Raw genomic sequence first — 14,484 nt, 5'->3', positions numbered from 1 at the left:
AAACCGTAATGAATACTTTTGTACTGGCACTTCAGCTTTTGACTTATATCTCCCACCAACACACGCAGACTTGCCTCCTTTCACCAGCAGAGCCTCCGATTTCTGAGCAGCGACATGGGCCTGATGTGGTCCTCACACGAGCCACCCGTGGAGTTTTCACTGATTTAGAGATCCAGGACTGAATTCGTAGGTCACTAAAACCCCCTTCAAAATAGGAACCACTCTTCTCAGTGATGAGAATGGGAAGGCCTTTAAGACTTTCCCTAGAATGGGAGCCACGGAGGCAATTCTGAGCAAGACACAGTCTATTGTTAATGCACAGATAAGGAAGGACAAAAATAGAACTGTATTAATTTCAGCACAGAAATACTGGGAAAAATATATTTGTGTCAGGAAAAAGAAAGTAATACAAATTTTTATTTGAAAGATTTCTATAGAGGCTATTAAAAACAGCAGAGAGAGGGGAAAAAAGGGTAGGGAAAATATCTCTCTGCAGCTTATGAATAACAGATAAACTTTATTCCAATAGTGATAGGGTACAGTTTTATTTGAAGAGCAGTAGCCTGCCAATAATAAAGACAAATACTTTCATAGCTGTTAGAAGAATAAAAACAAAGCTGACTTTTTTTTTAATTGAAACAATTAAAAAAAAAATTAAATGCAATTTAATTGCAATTTCCCGAGGACAGTTGGGTACATTCAACAGATAAGTTATTAACCGTCACTTTTGAATTTTAGCTTTATACAGCAGTTACCAACACACTGATTCTGCATACATAATTTCCTAAAAGGGATCATATTATTATGGAAGTCATGTTAGCAGTATATGAACACGCATATTCCCGTTTAAGTCATTATCTGAAAATAATATCCTGAATTGGATACATCCTGTGGGAGAAAACAAAAGCAAACAGCTTTGGCCCAAATGTATTTATGATATTTAAGTAAATACAGGAGAGATTGTACATATACGATGAAGCCAGCAAAAAGTCAAATCAGTATAAACATGTTGTAGAGGGTTCAAAATGTTGTACCACCAAGACCGTGAGACACGCAATGGGTGCTGAGCTGAATTTTACTAATCCACATAGCCACATCTCCCAAACTTGCAAATACCACTGCAAATACTTTACTCGTGAGAAATCATTGTCACTTTCAGGATTACATTAGAAGGAACAGTTGTGGAGCTGCTGTATAAACCTAAATCGGAACATAGTATTAGCATCTTCTGCTGCGGTTGCCTGATGGTGGGTAAATACTATCTGAAATGTTGAAATTTATTTCATGAGCAGTTGCAAAAATAAATAGTTCTGTAATCACAGATCTCATCAAAATTAACTCCTGTGCTGCCCCACAAGAAGTTTACTACCTAAGTAGAAATGAAGTGTAAAAGTTGGTGTAAGAAAACAGAGATCCAAAGGCATGAAGTGCTTTGTCCTATATAGAGAAATAACCAGCAGCTGAATCTTCCTGTTCCTACCTCAAGGTCTCAGGAACAAGACCCTGTTTGAAGTCACAGATGCTACCACCACCTCTCACGGTCTCCTCTCCTATTGACTTACCTGCTGCTCCAGGTGCCCACGCTCAGAGATGCCGTTTCTTCCCCAGAAGGTGCTGAGCCCACTTGTTCCTGCTTTTCTCTGGAAGTGACAAAGAAGAATAATCCGGGCATTTTAAATGCCCTGCTTAGATCTTCACTTCGAAAAGCAGACCTGTGAAGAGAGATCACCGAACCTATGTGGAGCATCACTCAAGCGCTGGGAGCTCAGGATCATCACGCTCATGTGGGCTACGGAGGCTTCAGCCACCAAGGTGCCAGTGCTACCATTTCTGTAGTAGGTAGTGCAAGAGTTTCCAGGAATTTCTGGAGATGAATGCAAGTTTTCAGTGTGGTTGATTTCATCTGAGACATTTGAGTGTTTATAAGGTGATGTTTTGCTACTGAAATGAAGGCTTCCGGGGTGTCTTCAGGAGAAAGAAGGCCATAGAAGCAAAACCTCTTTATAGCAGGATCAGGGAGTGCATTAGTGTTAATTGATGAACGTAAAAGATCCTGAATTCAGCTTTTCTGTATTCTGCAAGCTTTATGGACCTTCCTGTAGTGACAGAGCAGCTGATCATTCATTACAAGGAAAAAGAAGAAAAGAATGGTTGAAATCTTTCAAAAGCTAAGTGTTTTTTTTCCTAAAGAATGGATTTAGCTCTGTCAAAGGAAGGGCGAGTGAACCATTTGAAACCCTAAGGAAATGCTTACTCCTTCCTTTGCAATGCTGGGATGTTCCACTAAGGCTTACATTATTAAGAGTCTTCCAATGGATTTATGGACAGAAGATTACATTCTTAATGCTGCTTCTCAGAAATTGAGTGAATAATTCAAGGCACACCAATATACTACAGAAAACAGAAAAGTACCTTACAGCTTGGTACCTTACAAAGAAAGTGAGCCTCAAGCTCGCTCAAGCTATATAATTGTGATATATGTAGCATAAAGACCACTGTATATGAGGCAGCAGTATGAAGTGAGGTGGTGTAAAGCACTGAGTGGGAGCTACAGCATATGTAAACAATTGCTAGCAATAATGCACATGTATAAGGTAAGACTGATAGCACTACCCATGACAAACATAGTAGTTGGACCATTAATAAGATCCTTTTGTGCTTCATATTGACAGATTTAGAGCATCTGCTTGTCAGAAGTCAAAGAAATTAGAGCGATAGCCCAGGGCAATGAGTCAGCTACCAGAGGAAGTTCATCTTCATGTCAAGAGGAGAAAGGAGCAGCAGTCAGAAGCTGCCTCTTTAAATACCTGCACTATACTCTTTTATCAATGGGTTTGGGGTTTTTTTCCCTTTAAGAATGCTCGTGGCAAATAAGGATAGGCTTTCATCAGATCTACCAGGGTAGAGAGAAGCCATATTACGTATCTGAGATACTAGAGCAGGGAATGGCAGCATTCTGCTAGATTTGACAAGAGGGAGCTGCTGACATAGGGGTGGTATGAGGAAACTCAAAACAGGAATGGTTTGATTGATGATTATTGTACGCACCCCAAGTTTCTCTGAAGTAAACAGTAAATCAGTCATCCCTACACATGAATCCCTGCCGAGGTGTGAGAAGAGGCCGATATCCAATGACCGGTGGAGGTAGATACCATTGTGGACCTAAGCTAAGACATTAAAGGAGCGGAAAGCTTATGATCATCAAGCCAATGTATTGAGGCGTTCAGGGAAACACCTCTTCCTTTCTCTTTCCCTACCAGAAGTTGGCATCACTGATCCTTTCCGTCCCACCTCAGAGGCTGACAGCAGACCTTCTTCTCCGTGTGGAGAATGACAGCCCAACCGTGCGACCCAGAAGCTGTGCTGGTCCCTGGCAGCGCACTGGGAGGCAAACGCGAGCCAAAGGGCTGGTGTGAATAGTGCCTTTCCCGGAGGTATGAGCACTGTTGCCTGGGAGCCGGGTCGGAGAGGAGCTGATGCAAGGATGCAATGAGCCAGTGAAAGGGATCTCTGGGGAAACATCTCGTCAAAGGTTGGCTGTTTAATTGCAAAACGGGGGCTGGTATCGATTTGCACATCTGTCCCCTGCGAACATTTCTTCTTCCCCAAGGAGTCAGCATCCCTGAGTGCTAACCTGATGGCTTTTCCATCAGAGTCATTAACTGCCAAAACTGTCCTCAAAATGCTTACGTGTCTGCTCAGCCGATCATTTGAGAAGTGCACAGGGGACAACAAACCCGGGGTGCCACGAGCTTTCTGCGAAGCGTTCCCCACGAGAGCTGAAGTTGCTGGGGGTGTGCCAGCGCTTGGGCTGTGCTTTCCAGGGCCAGCTCAGCCCAGCAAGGAAAAAGGACATTATCAAGGTACTGGTCATAAACTTTCTGATTGAGAAACTTGGTGCTTGTGGGACTCGGTGCTTAAACAGTCCCCCTAGAAAGGTCCCTCGCCAGGTTTTACACCAGTTAGAGCCTGGCCGAGCAAAGTGGGGCACTGATACCTGTTTTCTGCACCTTCAGTATAACCTCTGCAGGATGGCATAGAAGAGCTGATCCAAGCCATCCTTATCAGAAAGGAGCTTTCCCCTTCTCAAACAGGCACATCTTGACATCTGACTCAATACGACAGCTAAAATTGATCCCTGTGTGATGTCCCGAAGGCAATAAAGGTGAAGAATGTGTGTCCTTTACTGCTTTTGGGCTACCTGCTTCCTTGTCTTTATTTTAAATTACAGATGATAAATAAAGAGAAAGAGCGAGCAGAAGAAGCCTGTAGGAGGAAAGGATCATAGTCTTTTCTGTCCTGTGGAGTGATCCAGCTGATTCAACTATGTAGAAATGTTTGATGCCTACTGCAAGCTACTTTGCTGTGCGCTCTGTTTAGCTGTATGTGGTTTCTCACCCTACTGTCTTGCTTTCTGGATTATTTTTAGAACTGAAAAATGTTCAGCAATTAGCTGCTTTCTTACCGTGGTTGTTCTTTACCAGGTGTTTGCAGGCGGCCTTTCTTTCTTGCTGGAAGCATAAGTGTAGCTGCAGAATGGCTTGGCTTGCCTTGTGCCATGCAGTCGACAAGGATTCGATTACTGACCCGTTTGCCAACACTAGCCTCCTGCACGTGTTTGGGTAAGCTGAACACGCTTAATTCTGTGTTACACACAGGTCCTGTGCTGCACAGGTAGCCCACAACTGCAATAATGGTTCTCTTTAAAAACTATCATTTGCTACTCCGTGGTATTAGTGTGGATAAATTCAGTAATAATGAATTTGCTACCATCAAGTAAAAGAATCAAGTAGAGGTAAAAATTATACGTGAGTGTGAAGTCAGTGCTATTTGACACAGGGATAATTTTTCTTTTGTTGCACAATCCCATCCTCCTGAGCTTTCTAAAAATCTAAAAGTACCCCATGCAGCATTCATCTGACGTGCATTACATGTAGCACGTGTACATCTAAGCACATTCACGGAGGTTGCAGGCAAGTCAAGTAGCTGGATTTTTGTTTAATGCTTTAGCAATATTCATGACATTCTTATTTAAAGTCAACTCCTTTCTGATTTTACAGGCAATTATGGCTCAGTTAAGGCTATCATATCAGCCTGACTTTCCTTCCGCCCTCTCTCCCTTCCCTTTTTATTCCTGCATGTTAATGTGTTGGAAATCTGTGTCAAAACCTGTTTACACTCATTGCCAACTACCACTTACATGGGCCCTTTAATAATGCACCTTTGCTGTAAGCACATCACAGAGGCTCTGTTTCATGCAGAGAGAGACAGAGACCACAAATGATTAAAAAACATGTATTACAGTCAATGGAAATAATTTATTTCCAGTCAAAAAGCCAACAAAGGATCATGTATTATTTTTGCCCTACTTTGAGCTTTAGGCTGTGAAGCTGATACGGTGAAATGTCTCCAAGCTGACTTTTGGCAGAGAAATTTTTCATATTTTTGTTCATTTTGTTTTCCTTAGAATTAGTTGAATCATAAATACTGTTATTTCCCCTCAGAAAGGAGGGGCCATGAGGATAGGTGATAGTGTCCCTTTGGACGGTATCCATGAGGACCCTGATAAAACTATTATTTCATATCCTTAAACACCCAAGACCACATTGTCTCATCAACAGAAATTTTACAGCAATGTAGCCTTACACAGCAATACTTAGGCCCAGTACTTGAGAATGGTAGTTTATTAGAATAATTTTTTTTGTTTTAAAACACAAAGATATCTCGTTTGAGCATTAGATCCTTACCCCATCATTGACAGGCGTACTGTGCACTACTTGCCTAATGCGTTTTATGTAGCAACTAAACAGTACCAGCTCCTCAGAGAAGAAATGCTCCATTCTTACTTGCTTATGAAAAGCTATGTACACTGCTGAAGACTTATGGGTGGTAAATAGTAGAAGGAATAAAATAAAACCCATATTTTTAAAACGGAAGCAATTTTGTTTCTGGACGAGAAGTCAATTAGTACAGTCCCAGTCAACCATCAGCTATGCTCTAGTTAAGAAAAGGCTGCTAGGTACATGTGTGCAGATGTAGGCACGCACCCTAGTCTTTTTAAGCAGCATGGATTTATAAAACAGAGTGGGGCAGGAGGGGCTGGAGAAAAAGTAACACCGCTCGCTAACAACATATTGTACATTTTCACTTCCACCCCCACATTTTGAGCCTGCAGAGATTTTACAGTCTGGGAAGTGCATCTTTTTACGTGCTCGTACTTGCTGGGAGATAACTGCTGCTCCAGTGGGGCTAGGAGGGCCGTCCCAGGCTAACCGGTGTGCCGTGCTGGGACTTCACCTCCAGGTGCCCGCAGCAGATTATAATCCATTGCACTCCGGGCAAATTGGGTAGAGAGGGAGAATTTCTCGGCTGGCACAGTATTGCATTGCAAAATTAAATCTGCAGAGAAGGAGATGAAGCCCACTACAGGATGGCAATCACAGAACCCATTCTCTGGAGGAACCAGCTTCTCCCAGTAAAGCAGGACAGGGCTGTGAGAGAGGAGGGTGCCCCGCTGGCTGCTGCTGCCTCCAGCTCCCTGCCAAGACCGTGAAAAGTGGAAAGAGGTGGCGGCAAGGCTGGGATTTAGTCCTTGCATCTACGTGTCTGCAGAGCTCACGTGCCAAACGGCGCTCGCTGGCTGTCTGCTAATAGAGGAGAGGTCAGCAAGGCTGATCTGGGTCATCTCCGTTCATGCTTCCTCCGTGTATTCCCTAGGAGCGCGTAAGGGAAGAGTAATCCTCTGAAAAGTCTCATTTCACCCAGTCTTGAATCTCTGCTGTTGTGCCTCAACAATAACCTCCCACAAGTGAAAGTGAAGCCATCTCATCTAAAGCAAAATAAAATAAGAAAACCATGTTGCTCTCTCATATCTTCCAACTTTTATAGTCTGATATTCACAATCAGATCATAACAGCTTGGATCTTTTCTGTCATTTTGCCCAGCACACACTCTAAATAGCAGTGGAATTTAAACTACTATCTGTAATATTTTTTATTGAAAACTGTATATGAAGAAGGATATCTTGCTGAAATAAGCACCTTAGCCATTTCTTTATTTCGGGGGTTTCATTTTTGATGACACACACTGTATACGAACCTTTGTGACATACTGGCTACGTAGTGGAAAGCGAGCAAAGTCCCATGCAGCCAAAGGTGAATTCCAACATTGCTGATATTTGTAATTGGAGTGAAGAAAGCAGATGAAGAAAACTTTTCATCTCTAACCTTCCTGACACATCAGCTGAGCCTTGGATGACCTTCGCGAATGAGTGTTTTGCACAAGCTTGTCTGAATCTTTAGGCTGGCTTGCAGTATCATCAACAATATGCACGGACACCTTTCACTTTATTTTGTTAATCAAAGACTTATTTCAAGTTTAAATGAGATTTTCTGGAAACCTATGCTAATGCCTTCTCTGATGGAGGAACTCTTATCTCTGTTGATGGGAGCCTTGTTTTCCAGTTTAGGTACCAACATTAGAAGCTGTGATGAGGCGCCCTCCCAAGACGCGTCCAGAGCAATAGTCATGCGGAGATATTTTAAATATGTGGAAAAATTGAAGCCTCGGTTGTACTTTTAAAAACATGACATCATCATATAGTCACTACTTTCTGAGCTAAGACAACTTGATTAGTGTGCAAAACATGTTCTTCATTTATCTTTTGTTTTCTGCTTGTTGTTAGTGTTTACTTTATAAATAGGCAGCATCTCTCAACATATGTTTGCTCTGCTTTGTTTTGAACAGAGCATACAGGAGTAAGGGAAAAAGACATAATCTAAACAGGATGACTGTATTCCTTTGGGAATTATTTTCTGTTTATTTTATGTTTCCTAAGACACCTTTTAGGGTCCTGAACTAATACCTTTCCAACTTCTATACTTCAGCTCATTGAACCCACTTTCCACTCTCACACCATCAGCAGGAAACAAGAAATTCTGAGGGTCAGTAAACACAGAGAATTCTCTCATTACTGCAAGTGAGACTATTGAGTTTTGGATTATTTGTATCTGCGATGCAGTGTGCCAGCGCACTAAGATGCTCTAGGAACAGCACTTCCAAAATGCAGTTTACCTGGATTGGCATTGGCATATGGATTCCTATTGTAAAAAAGTCACAGCTCAAAACTTGGGAGAGGATATTTTTCCTTTCAGCTGCTGCTGTTTTGCTTGTTAACATCTACCAGTCTTTTTGAATTTATTAAAAACCAACAGCCCATAGATACCACAAAACCAAAACTCAAAGGTCAAGTAAGCATAGCTTTCCAAGCTGACCTCTCCATCAGTCTGTAGCTGTGTATGTACGTCCAAGCCTTACAAAGTCCAGGTAGGCAAAAGGAGACCTATTCTACTGTTCAGCTAGCAATGCTTCTGTTTTGGCAAACCTTTCAAGATCTGGTTTTGCTCTGCACTGGAACAAAAATCCTCCTGCCTACTAAAATCAAAGAAACCAATACATCTTTGTCGAAAGTCAAATGCGTCGAGACTACCTGTCTGGGTTGAGAACAGTTTATTATACTTATAGCATTTACAAGTTCCTCAATCTGTCTTCAAAATGTTTCCTAAAAATATGTGCAAACTTTTGGCTCTGCAAATGAAACTGCTAAAAATCAGAACAATCATAAGCACTCCATGGAGTGCAAGGAGTCTAGAAAGCTGGTATATAAATCACCTGGTCAACAGAGGACACATGACATTATTTCAAGTCAGGTACTAGTCCTTGAACCTTCTTTTGGTGGTACTGTTTGTTATTTAGTTTGTGATATGGATGACCATAAAATTAAAACCTGTAGGCCTTCCAACTTTCTTGTTTGGTCTCTCAAGAATGTATTAACATGTACATTTTTGAGCATAAAATATTGATCTGGTTTTAAGGTCAAGTGATGGAAATACAGAGGCTAAAATATCAAAATGGCAGACTAAATATCTCCATAGTAATCATTTACACAACCAGATAATGCAACTGCTTGGAAACAGCAGTCAACAAATCTCTTCCTATCCATCACCTGTCTCAGAAACCCTAACTGAATAAATACATTTATACTAAATACTTATGCAGCGCTCATATTTCTTCCACAACTAAACATGCAGCATGAGTATATGACAGCGGGATCTTTGTTAATTGTTTCAGACGCTACATCCAAGTTTGGTGTGTTCTCCTTTTCTGTTTAAAACTACTGCAGAAAAACCTGAGCTGACGTGGGTGTTGTGCCCAGCGGAGCGTGGCCCTGCTACACCATTTCCAGCCCCAGCACATGGGGAGGACTTCACACCACTGTCACCACTTTTCTGGGTCTTCATCTTGGGGGGGGGGGGGGGGGGGGGGGGGGCAGATCTGGTTATTACTGCTTGTCTTTCCTTGGGTCACTATATGCCTTTGGTTTTTTTGCTCTTTGTGGTTTTGCTCACCCGAAGAACACACTTGAAGTGTAATACTGGTCTTCTATTAAAAAAAGACAGTAATAAAGGGAAACCCCAGAGTGTTATGGAGAAAGGTTACCTTGAGCTATGGGAACTGTCAACATATCAAAGACATGTAGCTAAGCTTTTGCTTTGATTCTCCCTTACATTTTATACTGATTTTTTTGCTCCTGTCTTCACTGTCTCCTTAATAAATTCCATCAAATTAGTGAATTTTACCTGATTTCTTTATAAAACCATAAATTTGATTCAGTCTAAGTAGAAACTTGATTGACATTAATTCTGTAACAATTCTCTAATGAAATTTGCCCAATTCTGATTTTAACAGAAAAACATATGCTATGAGTAATGAATAATTCTTATCATCCTCAAAAGCCTTGCCCCCCCCCAAACACAAGTAAAGAAAACAAATGGCTCCAGTAATTAAATTCTACATAAGTATGGTTTATTGGTGGTGATTAATAAAATAATGGCAATATGTAGCTCTTGAGGGCTGACACAACAGTTAGCTACTGGCATCATTCTGCTGAAATCGGTTGAGTTACAGCCTGAGACTATAGTCCAAACAATGCCACTAAATTAGCTGCCATTAAAAAGTAACTGCTAGCACTTTTACTATTTCAGACTTCATTATCCTTTTTTAATTTGGATGTTCTCCTCATGTAGCCCTGAGGGCTTAAAATGTTGCATGCATTGTCATAGGCATACTGTTTCGTAGTACAGGTAGTTCAATGAAGAATGACACTTTAGGCTGGTCTTTTGAGAGAGAGAGCTTACTTAAGAATATCCTTCCCGTTGAGTTATAGTTTTTTTAATGTGCCTATGAATAACTAGTAAGAAAATTAGTGAGAACTTTCTGAAAAATTGAGAGACCAGTTCAAAATGTCCTGTATGGTCCAAGCCTCTGTGAAGGCACCCATGGCATGTATTTTGCCTTTCTTTCATCCTACAGGGACTGATTGCAGCCTGTGTAGTAGCCCCAGGTACCAGGAAGGAAAGTAGACTATTGAATTTCCCCTGTGCCTCTTCCCCAGCTGGGTCTCTGCTTCTCCTCTCCAGGAGGACCATCAAATTCCTATTTACCTCTGTCACCAAGTTTGTAATATTCAAAATCTATCTCGCACTTGTTGGGAAACTCAGTCCCTTGGCTTCTTGTTAACTTCTCCCCAGTCCCACGTGGCTCTCCCTTCCTGGGCTTGCTCTTGAGCCCTTGGGAAAAAAGGTGCACGGCCAAGCCTTTGACCCTGCAGCTCCTGCAGCTCGGTTGGCTCCGGCTGCCGCAGTAACCACGTCATGCCATGGTTTTCCTCGATGCATCCAACGCCATCTGGAAACGAGTTGGATCTCATTGTGCCTCCTCTGCTGATTGAAAGATTGGCCCAGAACCTTATTCCTGCAATGCTTAGATGCCTGCTACTTTCCAGTCTGATTTCATTGCTGACAAACCCAGACCCACGTTTTTACGCACCTGTGTAACACTCTGGCTTAACAACATCTACTCTGTGGGGTGTTTAGAGAAAGCAGCCATTCCCCTCCCACCTGTGTGTACCCAACATTTGTTTGGTTATCCAGCCACACTTTGCTCTCTTGGTTTCCTCTTACAGGGTCCGTCACGCAGTGCCCATATCCCCCAAGCAGCCCTCTTTCCTCTGTACCTGCTTTGGTGGGAATTCATCCTCCCCGAAGGTGTGACCAGAACTGCAAAACTCAGGTAGGGAAAGGGCAGAACTTCAAGATAAATGGGGTGCATCTGGTAGGTCTGCTCCAAACTCCATTAATTTGCTTGACCAGGACTTACTCAGCAAATAACCGAAGGTCTGCATGACCTTGGCTGATCAGGAGAGTTTGTAACGTCACGTGGACAGACACTCGGCAATAGTTTCGTCGGAGTACCAGCTACAGTGCCTGACAGCAGCCTGTCACCATTTCACCTGTACAACTTATTCCCTCACTCTCGAGACAGTAAAGGAAGTGTTACAATACTGTCTTTTCTTTTAACACTAGATATATGCTTTTAGAGGGCAAGTTATTCTCCCAGCACAACTCTGCTTTCTCTCAGCCTCCTACTGAAGTGTTAATTTGGCCATTCGTGCGCTTTTGGGGGGGAAGGTTGTGCTCATTTGGAAAGCTCAGGTGATGGGGGAGTTCAAACAACAATCTCCTCTATTCATCTTTCATATTTCTAAAATGAATTGAAGGTGATCTTTTCACTGCCTGCCCTAATTAGACTAATAAAATATTTCTGGGGAAAGCACTGCATAAAAAGAGAAGTGATTATTGAAAGTCTGTTCCTCAAAAGTATCCCGGCTATAAGCAGGACCTGTCATTATACTAGTGTATAGTTTATAATCACTCAAATACTTTTTATATTATAAAAGGGACAGCACCAAAACCCAACACTGTACGGAATGAAGCACCTAGTATTTGGGTTTTCATGGGTTTAGCCTTACAACACTGCATTCATCATACGTTAATAACAGTAAGTTATGGAAACATAAAGCCTGGAAATAGCTGAAAATAATTTGGAAACTACAAATCAAAGGATATATCACTTTGTTACAGCAATCTGGAGCCGATTTCTGCGATGTGGAATGTATCTGTGCCATGTACAGCCATCAGTCCGTGTTGGTGCTGGCCGGGCGAACAGCCTGCAGGCAGAAGGGGAGTTACGGGGCATCAGCACTCGGGTACCACTGCCTCAGTTTGCACATCCAGAAGTCAGCTGAGCAATCTGGGAGGAGATACCTTTTGCAACCCAGCCGTCTCCACTGGCATGAAAGCGTCCCAGTACACCCCAATCATGAATAGACTATTTTCTTCCTATACATACCGGCAAGGAGTAATTATGCCCGGTTTACAGATGGGGAATTGAACACAAGTAGCTTAAATAATTTGCAAAGCTTAGGCTGGCAGATGGTGGGGGAGACAAGAACAGATCCTGGGTTCCCGAAGCCTCCGCTCTCTGCTGCCCACGAGGGCTCCCTCCACCCCAGCTCCAGCTCCGGGGGCTCCGTGAGCCATAAGGGAAAGGGGGGAATGCTTGGGGGTCCAGCCCGGGGCGGCACACTGGCCTGCTCTGTGGAGGTGGGCAGAGAGTAGGAGAATGAACGTCATAAATTGTTCCCTCAACTGCAGTAGACGCTTGGGCATGAGTACATCTTGATTTTCACACGTTGAGCCTGGTCTTCAGGGATATCCCTACAGCTGCCGTGGCCCGGCATGTTTGCGTGGGGGTTAACACAGCGCAGTAGGAGCTCCTCAGACAACTACCTTACTTTTCATTAAATATTCCCCAGTGGCTGCTTTCCTCTGAGCTGTCAGCTCCCAGTGACATGCAGCATGACATCACACAGGTGCAGTCATAGCCAGAGGATTATTTATCCCTCTTCATCCTGCTTCACGTAGGAGACACATTATGACAACAGCAGCGATTGCATCTGCGTGATTTACTCCTTGTGCATACGCCGCGTTTACAAGAACAGATTTCATTCTTCCATATGTGATTTATATTTAACTGTAAAAGAATTCCACGGGAGATCTATCAAAAGTAATAGGAGACATAATATTTTCTAAGAAGATAACATTTTCTATTTGCACCAGCGAATGGATCTTTAACAGGTTAGCGCAAAGCACTGCCGTACACGCAGCTGTACTCAGCAGAGCACAAAGAATTGCTCAGGTGATGAGGAAGGCTCCGCGCCTGAGTGTGCACACCGACTCCAGGTGCCCACACTTTCCCTGCTCTCTGAATCCTCTAACTCTGCTAATTTATAATTATTTATTGAACTTCATGCCTCAGGACCACTTTTGGAGGCAAATCATGCGATGAGAAATTTTGCTGGATTTCAGGGAGAAGGAAGGAAAACCTTCTCCTCTTTCTGTTTGAACTGTTCAGGCAGAAATAGAGATGTAGGGCTTGAACCCCAATTACATTTGAATATTTACATATCTTTGGACTCAATCTCCTTTAGATTTCCTTGTGGAGCAATTTACATGTTAATGAACCCTAGAAATAATTCCTGAATCAAAACACGTTTCCTATCAAAAAAACATATGGACCTTGAACAGAGCTGTGTGGCAGCTTCTTATTCAAATGCTTTAAAGTTGAAAGGGATCAACATCATTTGTCGCTTTTACTCATTTTCTTGTGGTCTATTTTGAACAAACTTGTTCTGTAAATCCATGGGGTTAAAAAGGGGAGAAAAAAAAAGCATTTCAGATATTAACAGTAAATATTGGCATATTTTGAAATTAATGGGGCTTTGGGAACTGTGGGTCATTAGATTGAGACCCTTATGCAGCACAGTCCAGGTGGTGTATTCACCTGTACTGTATCTCTTGTCATGGGCAGTGGTCAGACATCCTGGTGAAACACTATTTTCTTGCTCTGAGATTTGATATTTTATGGAAAATATAAAGCGACAAGGACCACCAACCTATGCAGGAAATGGATTTTGAAAAACAAAGTCCATGAGTCATTATGTCAAGGCTTTTTGTGGTTTGAGCTAAATTATATTTACCGTGAAAAAAAAAATTGCACATAAAAATTGTAACAAATTGAACTTAAAAATTCAGCTGCCTTAGCTACTGAAATCTTTGGGACAGGCGGGAGGGACCATGGACTCTCTGAGCACTGGAATGGTGTTTCCCTCTGCCCAGGCAGGAGCTGGTAATTTGTCGGTGGGAGTGTGGGGAGACGTGACCTTCCTCACCTTCAGCCCCTCGGCTCTGCCCTCTCTGCATCCACCCATCAAGTTTAAATTCAGCAGATGCAAACAAGCATCCTGACAGCAGAGACTTTGATTTTGAACGCGAGCGCGGAAGGGCGAGGGAGACTATTTCCCAACGTGGTGAGCCGCTGGGAGCCATTAGACTTGGTCCTGTCGACACAAATTAGTTACAGAATATGTAAAGGTAAGACCTTTCTTACAGGGGTAGTTAGTGTCTTACTGTATGCAATGTTACGCTCCATTATTTTGTTCTGCAGAAGGCAGAGAAATGTGTGAAACTAAATGAAAAGTAGCAGTAAGGACAGAGATGAGCCTGTGCGTGCTGCTGTAGCATA

Source organism: Harpia harpyja, chromosome Z (assembly GCF_026419915.1).
Source record: "Harpia harpyja isolate bHarHar1 chromosome Z, bHarHar1 primary haplotype, whole genome shotgun sequence".
NCBI classification, from domain to species: Eukaryota; Metazoa; Chordata; class Aves; order Accipitriformes; family Accipitridae; genus Harpia; species Harpia harpyja.
This window is presented reverse-complemented; position numbering follows the sequence as displayed.